Consider the following 13,773-nt stretch of genomic DNA (forward strand, 5'->3'; position numbering starts at 1 on the left):
AATCAAACCGAACGAGGAGGAAACTTGAACAAGAGTTGCCACTCGTTTGGTCACAGGATGACCCCACATTGTGCCTCCACAAACAGCATGCTCTGTTTTCATGAGGAATATAATTGATAGATTCATTTTCTGTGCTGTATGCATCAAAACAGTCCTAGTCTTCTACCTCCTGTAGAGCACGTTACATAATAAAAAGTGCCACCTTTGGAAACCACCTGACAAGGTACAATTTTCATTTTTGCCCTCTCCATCTGACTCATGCATGACGATCAAGGACAATTCCCAGGCAGGACAATTATAAACTTGTTGGAAGTTTAACAACTTTCCCATAAAAAGTATCCACATCCAATATCTTTGGAATATGCTTTGACTACTTTTAAGGGAGTCAATTACTATCAGGTTGGTGCAAAATTAATTGTGGCTTTTGAAATTAAAAGTATTATAAAGCCAGGTGTGGTGGCTCACGCCTATAATCCCAGAACTTTGGGAGGTTGAGGCGGGCGGATCACAAGTTCAGGAGTTCGAGACCACTCTGGCTAACATGGTGAAACCCCCGTCTCTACTAAAATTACAAAAAAAAAAAAAAAAAAAAAAGCCGGGCATGGTGGCATGCACCTGTAATCCCAGCTACTCGGGAGGCTGAGGCAGGGGAATCGCTTGAACCCGGGAGGCGGAGGTTGCAGTGAGCCGAGATTGCACCACTGCACTCCAGCCTGGGTGTCAGAGCAAGACTCTGTCTCAAAAAATAAAAAATAAAAATAAACAAAATAAATAAATGTATTATAATAGCAAGAACCGCAATTACTTTTGTACCAGCCTAATACTTTCAGATTTCTTTTCCTTATTTCAATATTGGTAACTAATACATCTAGACAGTGTAAAAGGGAAGAAAATCTCGGGACCCAAAAATCACTAAGCCGAAGGGAAAATTCAGGTTGGGAACTAACTTGTTAGAACAAACCTGGCTCCCATTCTATTCCAAAAAAAGACAGCTACTAAGATTAAAAAAATGCTCCAGACAGAACTCAAAGTCACCCCTCTGCTGAGGTGAGATACATGAATATCTGGTTACTTGCTTTGCCCTATTGCTTAATGCAACCTGTTTGTCTTTTATCTACCTATGACCTGGAAACCCCCTTCCGGCCTCAGTTGTCCTGCCTTTGCGAACATATATTGACTGATGTCTCACGTCTCCCTCAAATGTATAAAACCAAGTTGTGCCCTGACCACCTTGGGTACATGTTGTCAGGACCTCCTGAGGCTGTCATGGGTGCGTCCTTAATCTTGGCAAAATAAACTTCCTAAATTGAGAGTTTTCTCAGATACTCTTTCATTTACAATAGTAAAGCATTAGACAGATTTGTTAAAGCATGAGTTGAGATGTGTATATTACCTTAGCCCATCAGTTCTGTGTGCATGACATTCAATTTTTCATCATTCATTTTGTTCACTTGAGTTTTTCCGTTTTTTTTTTTTTTTTTGAGATGGAGTTTCGCTCTTGTTGCCCAGACTGGAGTGCAATGGCATGATCTTGGCTCACCGCAACCTCTGCCTCCCAGTTTCAAGTGATTCTCCTACCTCAGCCTCCTGAGTAGCTGGAATTACAGGCATGTGCCACCATGCCCAGCTAATTTTTCTTTTTCTTTTTCTTTTTTTTTTTTTGAGAGGGAGTCTCGCTCTGTCGCCCAGGCTGGAGTGCAGTGGAGTGATCTTGGCTCACTACAAGCTCCGCCTCCCGGGTTTGCACCATTCTCCTTCCTCAGCCTCCCGAGTAGCCAGGACTACAGGCGCCTGCCACAACGCCCGGCTAATTGTTTGTATTTTTAATAGAGACAAGGTTTCACCATGTTGGCCAGGATGGTCTCAAACTCTTGACCTCATGATCTGCTTGCCTCGGCCTCCTAAAGTCCTGGGATTACAAGCGTGAGCCACCGCACCCAGCCGAGTTTTTTCCTTTTTGAAAAACTCATTTCTCTGAGTTCAATGGACATGCAACTACGCTATGTCTTTAATGTCTTTTTGTTATTTTCTTAACAACTGTCTAGTGTGAACCCCGAAAATCTGAGACAGATCTCAGATAATTTAGAAAGTTTATTTTACCAAGGTTGAAGACATGTGTCCCTGACAGCCTCAGGAGGTCCTGACAACATGTGCCCAAGGTGATCAGAGCACAACTTGGTTGTATACATTTTAGAGAGACATGAGACATCAATCAATAAATGTGAGATGTACATTGGTTCCATCTGAAAAGGCAGGACAACTCAAGCAGGGAGGGGGCTTCCAGGTCACAGGTTGGTGAAGGACAACCTGTTGCATTCTTTTGAGTTTCTGATTAGCCTTTTCAAAGGAGTCAATCAGATATGCATTTATGTCAGTGAGCAGAGGGATGACTTTGAATAGAATGGGAGGCAGGTTTGCCCTAAGCAGTTCCCAGCTTGACTTTTCTATTTGGCCTAGTGATTTTGAAGCTCCAAGATTTATTTTCCTTTCATACTACCAACATATAATATATTAATGGTAGAAAAATCACCACTTTTGGAAACTCTTAGGCATTCTTCTGGTGCCTCACTCTCAGCTGAGCTGTGCTTCTGGATGGCAGAAATGACCTGGACAGAAAAATGAGCAAGTTTAGTCATTCAAGAATATGCAGCTATTTCCATGGGCGTGTACTTAGAGCTCTGTGTAAACAGAGGAGTGGCTAATAAATGTTGGCAAGGGTCATATCCTCAAGGCTTGTTTACAGAGGCAGAGAGAGCCAGCTGGGAAATGATCTAGAGACACCAGTGCAGGAGTAACCCTCTGGCTTTACTCACACCATTCTCCCGGGTCCCAAAGTCCTCCCTGAGCAAGGCACAGCAGGGCTGTCTTCTCTGCCAACCTCTACTTGCAGAACTCATTCGGAAGCCTGGGCCACCACAAGCATCAATACTTGGAAAGCATCAATATGTGGAAAATAACTTTGCATATCTTCTAATTTTTTTCTTGTGAAACGATTCTGCCTTTTGGTGAATGTTACATTTTTATTTTTCAAATAATCATTTTACACAGATTCTAAAGCTTATTAGCATAGAGCTGTGTACTATTTTAAAAAATATTTTAATTACCTATAACGAACCACTTTTCATTTGCAATTTTATTGGTTGGTTATGCTACCTTTTGCCTTGCTTAGATATGTTCACTCACTTTGTCTACTACAATTTATTTTAATGGGTTCTATACATTATTATAGTCTCTCAAAGAGCAAGTCTCTCCTTTATGAGAAGACAGAACAACTTGGAGATAGAAAAGGCTGAGATAACTTCCCCAGTCTGAAATCCTCCAGTTGCCTCCTCCTGTGAAACTAGCTAGTGGTAGTCTGAGAATGGCTCAGAGAGGAAGGGGCAGGCTCAGTGGGGAGGAAATGCTGATAGGGCCACTAATGCAACAGAGCTTGGACTTTCAGGCCTCAGCCCTGCAGATGTAGCTCCAGCCCATCAACCAGTGAAGAAGATCTTTTGAACCTTTTGTACTCAGCAGTGCAGAGCAGCACACTTACTGAATGAGAAGAAAAATCTGGCCGGGCGTGGTGGCTCACACCTGTAATCCTAGCACTTTGGGAGGCTAAGGCTGGTGGACCACGAGGTCAGGAGTTCAAGACCAGTCTGGCCAAGATAGTGAAACCCCGTCTCTACTAAAAATACAAAACTTAGCCGGGTGTGGTGGCAGGTGCCTGTAATCCCAGCTAGTCAGGAGGCTGAGGAAGAGAACTGCTTGAACTCGGGAGGCGGAGGTTGCAGTGAACCGAGGTTGTGCCACTGCACTCCAGTCTGGGTGACAGAGAGAGAGACTCCATTTAAAAAAAAAAGAAAAAGAAAAAGAAAACTCTGAGGCCCCTGAGAACACCCAAGGGCCACAGATGCCAACTGTGAAGTGTCATCTGTTAACTTTAGCCTTCCTACAATACATTATAAACCATAAAAATGTACTCATATCACATAATAAATATTAAAATTCTAAAACTACATGAGTTTGTTAAAGATGACCACTTGAAATAATGGGTTGTTTGGCAGAAACATTAAATTTAATCTCTCTGCTCTAAGGTCTCTTCCTTTCCATAACTTGAAGACAGTAGGAGCTTTGTTATTAAGTCTCCAGTATTCTCAAGAATAACTTAAAACACATTTAGGGCTTAAGAAAAACCCACACTTTGGGAGGCCAAGGTGGGATCACAGCAGGAGATAAGACACCCTGGCTAAACATGAAACCCTCTTTATTAGCCGGGTGTGGTGGCGGGCGCCTGTAGTCCCAGCACTTTGGGAGGCCGAGGCAGGTGGATCACGAGGTCAGGAGATTGAGACCATCCTGGCTAACATGGTGAAACCCCGTCTCTACTAAAAATACAAAAAATTAGCCGGGTGTGGTGGCGGGTACCTGTAGTCCCAGCTACTCGGGAGGCTGAGGCAGGAGAATGGTGTGAACCCAGGAGGCGGAGCTTGCAGTGAGCAGAGATGTGCCACTGCACTCTAGCCTGGGTGACAGAGCAGGACTCCATCTCAAAAAAAAAAAAAAAAAAAGAATAACCAAAAACATTTAAGTTTAAAGAAATGAGTATGGTCTCAGTGGAAAAGCAGCCGTGAGGAGATAAACAGTTCCCTTAGTCTCAGAGAAAGCAGATGAGAGTCACTTGAATTGGAAGGGTGCCTAGCTCAGGAGAGGCACGGTGGCGGGGGGAGGGCTGAGGGTGTGGAGATTAAAAACAAAACAGCAGTAAAAACAGACCTAGGCGGCCGGGCGCGGTGGCTCACGCCTGTAAATTCTAGCGCTTTGGGAGGCCGAGGCTGGCGGATCACGAGGTCAGGTGTTCGAGACCAGCCTGGCCAGCATGGTGAAACTCCGTCTCTACTAAAAATACAAAAATTAGCCGGGCGTGGTGGTGCCTGCCTGTAATCCCAGCTACTCGGGAGGCTGAGGCAGGAGAATCGCCTGAACCCAGGAGGCGGAGGTTGCAGTGAGCTGAGATTGTGCTACTGCACTCCAGCCTGGGCGACAGAGCAAGACTCCGTCTCCAAAAAAAAAAAAAAAAAAGAAAAGAAAAAACAGACCTAGGGTTAGAGACAGGATCAAGAGATTACCTAGCATTGTTTTCAGGCAAATGGAAGATCCCTGACATCTCACACAAAAGAGAACAACAGGTTCTGTGTCTATTCCAATAGGAATTTCAGATTCCCAGGGTTGTGAAACTTCTGGTCACCCTTTGGTGATGGCTCCAGATACTGCTTCCTGCACATTGTCCATGGAGGATCCTGCAGGTTGAGGGCTCCTCATGCCCTGAGATTCTTCTGAGCCCACTGAAATTTTCCAGTGTGGATGCCCCACTCCTAATTATGACTCAGCACAGTCCTAATGCCCCAGAAATACAAGATGGAATGACTGCCACAAACGCCTTCAGAGATGATGGGAAAGGGAAAGCCCTAAAACTGATTCCTGGGTGGTGAGAACCCACACTTAGTACTCACTGTGTTACTGGTGGAGGATGTCCAGGTTCTTGGCATCTTGATAAAGAACTGGACAAAATGCACAAACAGGCCGGGCGCAGTGGCTCACAATGCCTGTAATCCCAGCATTTTGAGAGGCTGAGGCAGGTGGATCACCTGAGGTCAGGAGTTCGAGACCAGCCGGCCAACATAGAGAAATCCCATCTCTACTAAAATACAAAAATTAGCTGGGCATGTTGGCATGTGTCTATAGTCTTAGCTATTCAGGAGACTGAGGCAGGAGCATCTCTTGAACCTGGGAGGCAGAAGTTGTAGTACGCCAATATCACGACACTGCACACTTCAGCCTGGACTGGGCAACAAAGTGACTCCATCTCAAAAAAAACAAAACAACAACAAAAGAGCACAAAGAAAGGAAAGAATGAAATAACAAAAACAGATTTATTGAAAATGAAAGTACACTCCACAACGTGGGAGCAGGCCGAGTGTAGGGGCTCAAGAGCCCCCGTTACAGAATTTTCTGGGGTTTCAATATCTTCTAGAGGCTTCTCATTGGTTATTTGGTGTATACCCTACGTAAATGAAGAGGATGAAATAAAGTTACAGAGTCATTTACTCGGTATGGGTCTATGTAAATGGAGGGGATGTTACTCAGTGTGTGGCCTTTGTAAATAGGACAGTCCCTGTCATTGTGGAAATATTTCCTGATTTAGTCCTAGAAAGTCCTTAGATTTCCTGCCTCCAGGCCCTATTCTCCTGCCTTAACCGGACTTTTAATTTTGAATCTATACCTTTTCCTTCTCTAGTCTTTTCCTGAAAACAGAAAATTTGGAAGCAACTTAAAGGCTTCAAAGTTTTGTCAGCAGGGGGTGCCATTTCTGAGGTCAGAAGGCTTGCTAAAAAGATAATGGCCTAAGAATGCAGATTTTGTGTTTGCTATTTCAAGTCCTTGTTTCTTTGTAACCAGTTTCCTATCTTGACCTTGGGGGCTGGAGATTCTGAAAATGAAAGGCATAAATATCCCAAAAGAGTTACCTATAATTTAAGAAGTGCATTAGCTTGTAGTGATCCAGAGCCTCGGCATTGCAATAAAGGGGTGACTGGGATGCAGGGGTCAAAGGGAAATGGATAGAAATAGATTTCCTCCAGTTGCCGTGGATGAGTGCTGGAGATAGGAATGTGTGTCTACACATAGAGAAACTGCCTGTATCTAACTTGGAATCCCTTCCCCCACCAAAGGTCACCAAGATAGGGGGACTAAAAATATTCTAGTAAAGCTGGGACCAGAGCAGAAACGGCTTTACCAGTTTAGAAGCAGAGAAAGGATAGTTTGCAACAAAAATGCCAAAACACACAGGGACTGTACCACATACTACATGAACACTGCACAGCAGCTTTTGCCCTGCTATCTCACTGTAGGAGCAGAACAGGCTTTACTTCATTCCTGAGGACTACCAGAGCCTCTCACTTCAATGGAAAGAAGCAGCTAATCGGGACGAAGAGAACACTGACAAACACCATTGCAGAGGGAGCCCATGACAGTACTTCTGACCCTCCTGCTGTAAGGCATAATATGCACTAGTAACCTGAAAAATGGAGACTTAGCTGGGCAGATAGAGAAAGTGATTTCCAAAGAAAGAGAATTACTACAGAAGTAGAAAAGAATACCAGGAACTTCCGGTTTTAGTTCCAACATGTAAAGAGCTTGAGACTCATTACTCCAACCCTCAGAAAAAAAAAAAAGCTTGGCTGGACGCAGTGGCTCACGCCTGTAATCCCAGCAGTATAGGAGGCTGAGGCGGGCGGATCACGAGGTCAGGAGTTAGAGACCAGTCTGGCCAACATGGTGAAACCCCATCTGTACTAAAAACACAAAAACTTAGCCGGGCGCAGTGGCGTGCGCCTGTAGTCCCGGTTACTTGGGAGGTCGAGGCAGGAGAATCGATAGAACCCAGGAGGCGGAGGTTGCAGTGAGCCGAGATCCCGCCACCGCACTCCAGCCTGGGCGGCAGAGTGAGACTCAGTCTCAACAAAAAACAAAACAAAAAAAAAGAAGAAGAAAGAAAAGGAAAAAAAAGCTAAACCAACTAAAAATCAATGACTTTCGTAAGTCTCATCAGATAATTAAAGTCACAGGAAAAAAATTGCCACCCCAAAATCTAGAGACAGGTAAATACAGAGAATAAACAGCCTAAATCTACTTACCTGAAACACGAGTCAGGACGGGCGCAGTGGCTCACACCTGTAATTCCAGCACTTTGGGAGGCTGAGGCGGGTGGATCACTTGAGGTCAGGAGTTTGAGACCAGCCTGGCCAACATGTCGAAACCCTGTCTACAAAAATACAAAAATTAGCCAGGCATGGTGGTGGGCGCCTGTAATCCCAGCTACTCGGGAGGCTGAGACAGGAGGATTGCTTAAATCCAGGAGACAGAGGTTGCAGTGACCCTAGATGGCACCACTACTCTATCCTGGGCAACAGAGTGAGGCTCAGTCTCAAAAAAAAAAAAAAAATTTAAAGAGGAGTTGCCCGAGTCACATACTGATAGGAACACTTAAATAGTAATTCTGACAAATTGCTGGAGGCTGATTATGGACTAGCTTGAGAGAGAGAAAAACTCCTAGCACCTAGACTTAGGGCCCCGCCTCCGCCCCACTTTCTTGGAATTTACCTCCAAAAACCAAAGCGAGTTCCCATAGTGGAAAGCCAAGAAAAAGATCCTTTCTTTTCTGGCAGAGAGAGAGTAAAAGAACCATTCTGAAATATGTTCGGAGCATCCCCCATAACAAAGGCCTACTCTGCATTGGAAAAGACTTGAAAGCAGAATGCTTTCTCCAAATAAGACAAAGAACTGAAGATTCCTGCACTTCTCTGGTAACAGAATGAAGGAGGTATATTCTTGTGGGATCATGTGGTTACCACTGAAACTGTTTTGGGGACATCAAAATATTGATAATGGCAATCTGTTGGCCTTTATGGTACAAAATGCCTGAGAGGCAGGGACAGCTATTCCATATGCAGAGTAGATGTCAACTTTTGTCAATAAGTACTTGCAGAGGCTCTTTCTAGGTAATAGGAGTACCAAGTCCACTTGCTACACAAAGTTGGTCGTTTCTCCCAAGGAGTTCATATGACTCAGGCTACCCTCATATCACCATTTGCACACAATACATTGATTCACACATTCTTAATTTTCTCCGGGATTACTGTGAATTGTTACCCAATGACATGAAGCCTGCTCATGTGAGTGATTTAAAATGGCTTGTCCTTGTCATGCTACACTGATGTTTCCCAAATAAGTCATGATTTTAGCTTTGTCACTTTCTCTCCCCAATCTGCCCTAAATGAGATTTGTGTCCTCCTTATGTCTTATAGTTGTACAAAGCTTCAAGTAGAATTTCCTCTCATAGTCCAATCTTTTCTCCCCCAGAGTATACTACATTTGATGTTATCTATAATCAATCAAGGCTCAAGAATCAAAACAATCATGTACTTGTGCCATTGTTTTATAATAGAGTAATCAATATGCAGTGTATACAGTTTATCATCTAGGCTAATTTTCTCTCTTCTTTTACCCTGTATATCCATTGACATTCCTGACTGTGGTGTTAAAATTTGCATAAGAAATGATTTTGTTTTTCAACATAAGCTTTCAACTTAAAGTTTTCATCATTACCTGGGTCGGTCACGTAAGCTAGACCCCAACTTTAATATTACTTATATCATTTATGAGTAACATAGTTATAGGAGTCTATTCCTTCATTAGGCCTGAGATTACATTTTGAGCATTATACATTACTTTGACTGGTTTTTTTTTGTTGTTGAGATGGAGTCTCACTCTGTTGCCCAGGCTGGAATGCAGTGGCATGATCTCGGCTCACTGCAACCTTTGCCTCCTGGGTTCAAGCGATTCCCCTGCCTCTGCCTCCCGAGTAGCTGAAATTACAGGCGCGTGCCACCATGCCCGGCTAATTTTTGTATTTTTAGTAGAGACGGGGTTTCACCATGTTGGTCAGGCTGGTCAAACAGTAAATATTTTAGGATTTGCAGGTCAAGCAGTCTCTGTTGCAACCAGTCAACACTGCTGTTGTAACCTGAAAGCAGCCACAGATGATACATAAATGAGCATGGTGATATTCCAATAAAGTACATTTACAAAAATAGGCATCAAGTAGGATTTGGCTCACACACTGACCTTTTCAGATTTCTAACAGAGAGAAATGAATAAAAATGTTGCCTCTGAATTTTGCTGCCCTGTTTTATAGGCCAATTCTGCCACTTCATATTTGTCCAACTTTGAGCAAGTTCTTTCATCTCACTGTACCTCCATTTTCTCATTTTTTTTTTAAAGGATAATGACAGTACCTATTTTCATAGGACCACTATAAAGATTAAGCCCAGGCCGTGCACGGTGGCTCAAGCCTGTAATTCCAGCACTTTGGGAGGCCGAGGCAGGTGGATCACCTGAGGTCAGGAGTTCGAGACCAATCTGCCAACATGGTGAAACCCCGTCTCTACTAAAAATACAGTATTAGCTGGACGTGGTGGCAGGTGCCTGTAATCCCAGCTACTCAGGAGGCTGAGGCAGGAGAATCGCTTAAACCCAGGAGGCGGAGGTTGCAGTGAGCCAAGATCACCCCACTGCACTCCAGCCTGGATGACAGAACGAGACTCCGTCACAAACAAACAAACAAACAAACAACAACAACAACAAAAAAAAAAAACAAGAAAGCTGGAGTGGCTAAATTAATATCTAACAAAGTAGAGTTTGGAGAAAAAGATGTTAGTAGAGATAGAGGGTCATTCCATCATGAGAAAGGGCTCAATTCATCAAGAGGATGTAACATTCCTAAATGTGTATGCTCCTTACAAAAGAGCTTCAAAAATCAGAAAGCAAAATCTGATGGAACTGCAGGAGAAATAGGCAAATCCACAAATATAGTTGGAAATTTCAACACCCCTCTCTCATAGAAAATCAGTAAGGATATAGAAGATTTGAATAATATCAACCAACATGATGTTTATTCAACACTGTACCCCAGGACAACAGAATACACATTTCTTTCAAGTACAAATGAAACATTTACCAATATAGATCATATCCTTTACCGTAAAACAAGTCTCAATACATTTAAAAATGATTCAAGTCATATAAAGTCTATATCTGGACCATTTAAAATTAAATTATAAACCAATAACAAAAAGATATATGAACGTCCTCATACATTTGGGAAAAAACATAATTTAAATAATTCAATGGTCAAAGAAGAAATCAAAAGGAAAAATAGAATCTTGAATAGAATGGAGAATATATCAAAATTTGTGAGATGCATTTAAAGCCACAGAAGGAAATTTATAGCTCTCAGTGCTATATATACAAAAAAGAACCCCATCTGATTTATTGCCTTGATAGTGATGAGTTTCACAAGTCAAAATGTATCAAGTTATATACTTTATGAAATGTATTATATGTCAGTTATATCACAATAATAATGTTAAGACAGTCCTCTTCCCCTAAAAAAATTATTTTTAAGTTAGAATCAAACTTACCTGCCAGCTCTAACCAGCACTCACTTGTTGGGAAATATTAGGATAACTATACCACATGTCTAGAACTTTAGTGACAATACAGTTCTCTTTAACAAACTTTAGGCTGTAGAATGGAATTAACATAGTTGAAGAAAAAAGCTGAGATCCTGAGTCCTCTATAATGGGAAAAAGGATTACTTAGGGTTCCAGGCAGTTTCCACCAAAATCTAAGTTTTTTTTCCCTTGAAATTTGATTGTACATGATTGCATACAGCTAGACATTTAAAAAATCTTCACAGTTAGGTTTAGCCCTATGGCTATTCTCATTAACAGAAAATGAGCAGATATTACAAATCCCATCTATGAACTAAGGATTTAAAAAGCACGTTTTCTCCCCTAAGTTTTCTTTACCTTTCTGCCAGCTTCATGCTGTTACTATTCTCGGGTACAGCAAGTGCCACAAGATGAAAGCAAGCTTGGTGCATGAATCCCACATGGAACAGCGCCACTCACCACCAGTTACATACACTCATGACCGATCGTTTCACATTAACAAGAAGTACATTTCTTTAGTATTTGATCCATTATGTATTTTTAGAGTTCTTTTTCATAGTAGTTTAGCCTACTCTATCACATGTCAAGAACAGAATGCCTCTGTCAAGCCCCTATAACCCCTCAAGGTCAGAGCTGTGAACTTACCCTAATAATTGTCCCCAAGTCTCAGATTGAGCAACCTTCCCCAGGTCTTACCTATAGAATTCCAGCAAGTACTTAGTTTGGCTTTCACTCTTATCTAAAGTCATTCACTGGAGAATACTTTCGGTTCTCCAAGTGAATTTACTTATAAAGTTAATATCACAATAAAGATGTTAAGAAAGTCCCTCTCTCTTTCAAATTATTCTTTCTAAGTTAGCATCAAACTTAAATACCGGCTCTAGCAAGCACTCACATTTTGGGAAATATTAGGATAACTATACCACATCCCTAGAACTCTGGTGACAAAAAAAAAAAATTACTTATAAAGTAAATTCACTTGGAAAGTAAATTTACTTGTAAAATGAGTTTACAGAAGAGCTGGGCTAACTCTTTTGCCTAGAACTTATTGTATGGGAAAATAAGTGGGGAGGGGATAAGTACTCCAGCAGATCTTTCTCTTTCCTGAACTTCCACCAGCCCCATGGGCCCCAGTCAGCCGGCCGGCCCTATCTCCTTTTAAATCTCTTCCAATTGAAATGCAGACCAGGATGAGGAGTTTGCATCCAGCCTCTGGGCTTCCACAGATATGATCTCCCAAATATTATAAAACTGTGCCTTAGAACAAACCAGTAGTGAGCTTTTACTATACTCTGCACTACTTTATCTCACCATAGACACCCAAGCCCAGCCTTGATAACAAATCAGTATTTCCTCGAACCATGAAGGAGCTTCAAGTGCCCAACAGACTGAGGACTAATGGCAGGGGCCAGAGTCGGCAGAATCATTCTCTGGTCATGAGCCCTTTCTATGATCTTCCAAATTTCTACACTTCCAGATATGTTGAGATCTGCTTTTCTCTGGCATTACCTTCCATAAAAATGCCTCCGGGCAGCTGGGAAGGTGCAGGTTCTTGTAGAGATAAACATATGTGCCTTGAAACTCCTCTGTATCCTGAGTCCATAGGCTTTTACACTAGGGCTCACTTAGGGACAGAAATTTCATTATAGGATCTACTCCAGAGTTGTCCAATAGAAATACAATGTAAGCCACATATGTAATTTTAAGGTTTCTAGTATCAACATTAAAAAAGTAAAATGAAACAGGTAAAATGAATAACATATTTTATTTAATCCAATAGAGCCAACATATTATCATTGCAATACACAAAGGAAAAGTTATTAGTGAGATATTTTACATTATTTTTTGAAGTAGGTATTTGAAATCTGGTATATATTTTATACTTTGAGCACATCTCAATTCAGACTAGTCATGTGTGAAGTGCTCAACAGACATTGGTGGCTCCTGGATACCATATGGGACAGCCAGTGCCATTCTCCTCCTTGGTATTTGTTTCCACCCTCACATGTACCTCATAATTTCTTTTATAGCTGGTTCAAAAAACATATCGCACCTCTCTACCAAAGTCATAGCAGCTCACTCAATAGCTGTCTGTTCCTGCACATAAAGAGAGTGTGGAAAAGCTGGAAGAAACCATCCTCTTCCTTTAAGTGCTTTAGTGTTCATATTTTCTCTTTGTATTTTCTTTCTATTCTGAGAGAAAAATATGTATTGGGTTGTTTTTCTCTCCCCATTACCCTTTTGTTTTTACTGCAATTAATTTGAAAGATGTATTTTTTTTATTGTTCTATTGCTACTCTTAAATGTAGAGAGGAAGGCCAAAGGTTGTAGTGAAGACTGCAGTGAAGACTCTCTTCAATTTGAGTTTGAAGCTACCCAAATTATCATTATAATGGTTTGGTTTTAGAGCTCAATCCTATACATACTTACACAAAAACAGTAATTTATTTGCTTATTATTGCATTTTATAGAACCTGGCAAAGATATTACAAGAATGTAAAAACACAGGCCAATTTCTTTCATTAACATAGATGAAAACAAAATCTAAACAATACGTTATCAAAATAAATCCAGTATTGCATACAACAAATAATAATGGTGTATTTCAGCAAGTTGTGGCCAATATAACAAATTGAAGTAAATCAATGTACTAAGCCACATTAACAGAACAAAAATGACACACAGTTGTCTCAATAATTTACAGAAAAGACATAGG

The sequence above is a fragment of the Hylobates moloch genome, unplaced genomic scaffold (assembly GCF_009828535.3).
Source record: "Hylobates moloch isolate HMO894 unplaced genomic scaffold, HMol_V3 SCAFFOLD_11, whole genome shotgun sequence".
In the NCBI taxonomy this organism is placed as follows: domain Eukaryota; kingdom Metazoa; phylum Chordata; class Mammalia; order Primates; family Hylobatidae; genus Hylobates; species Hylobates moloch.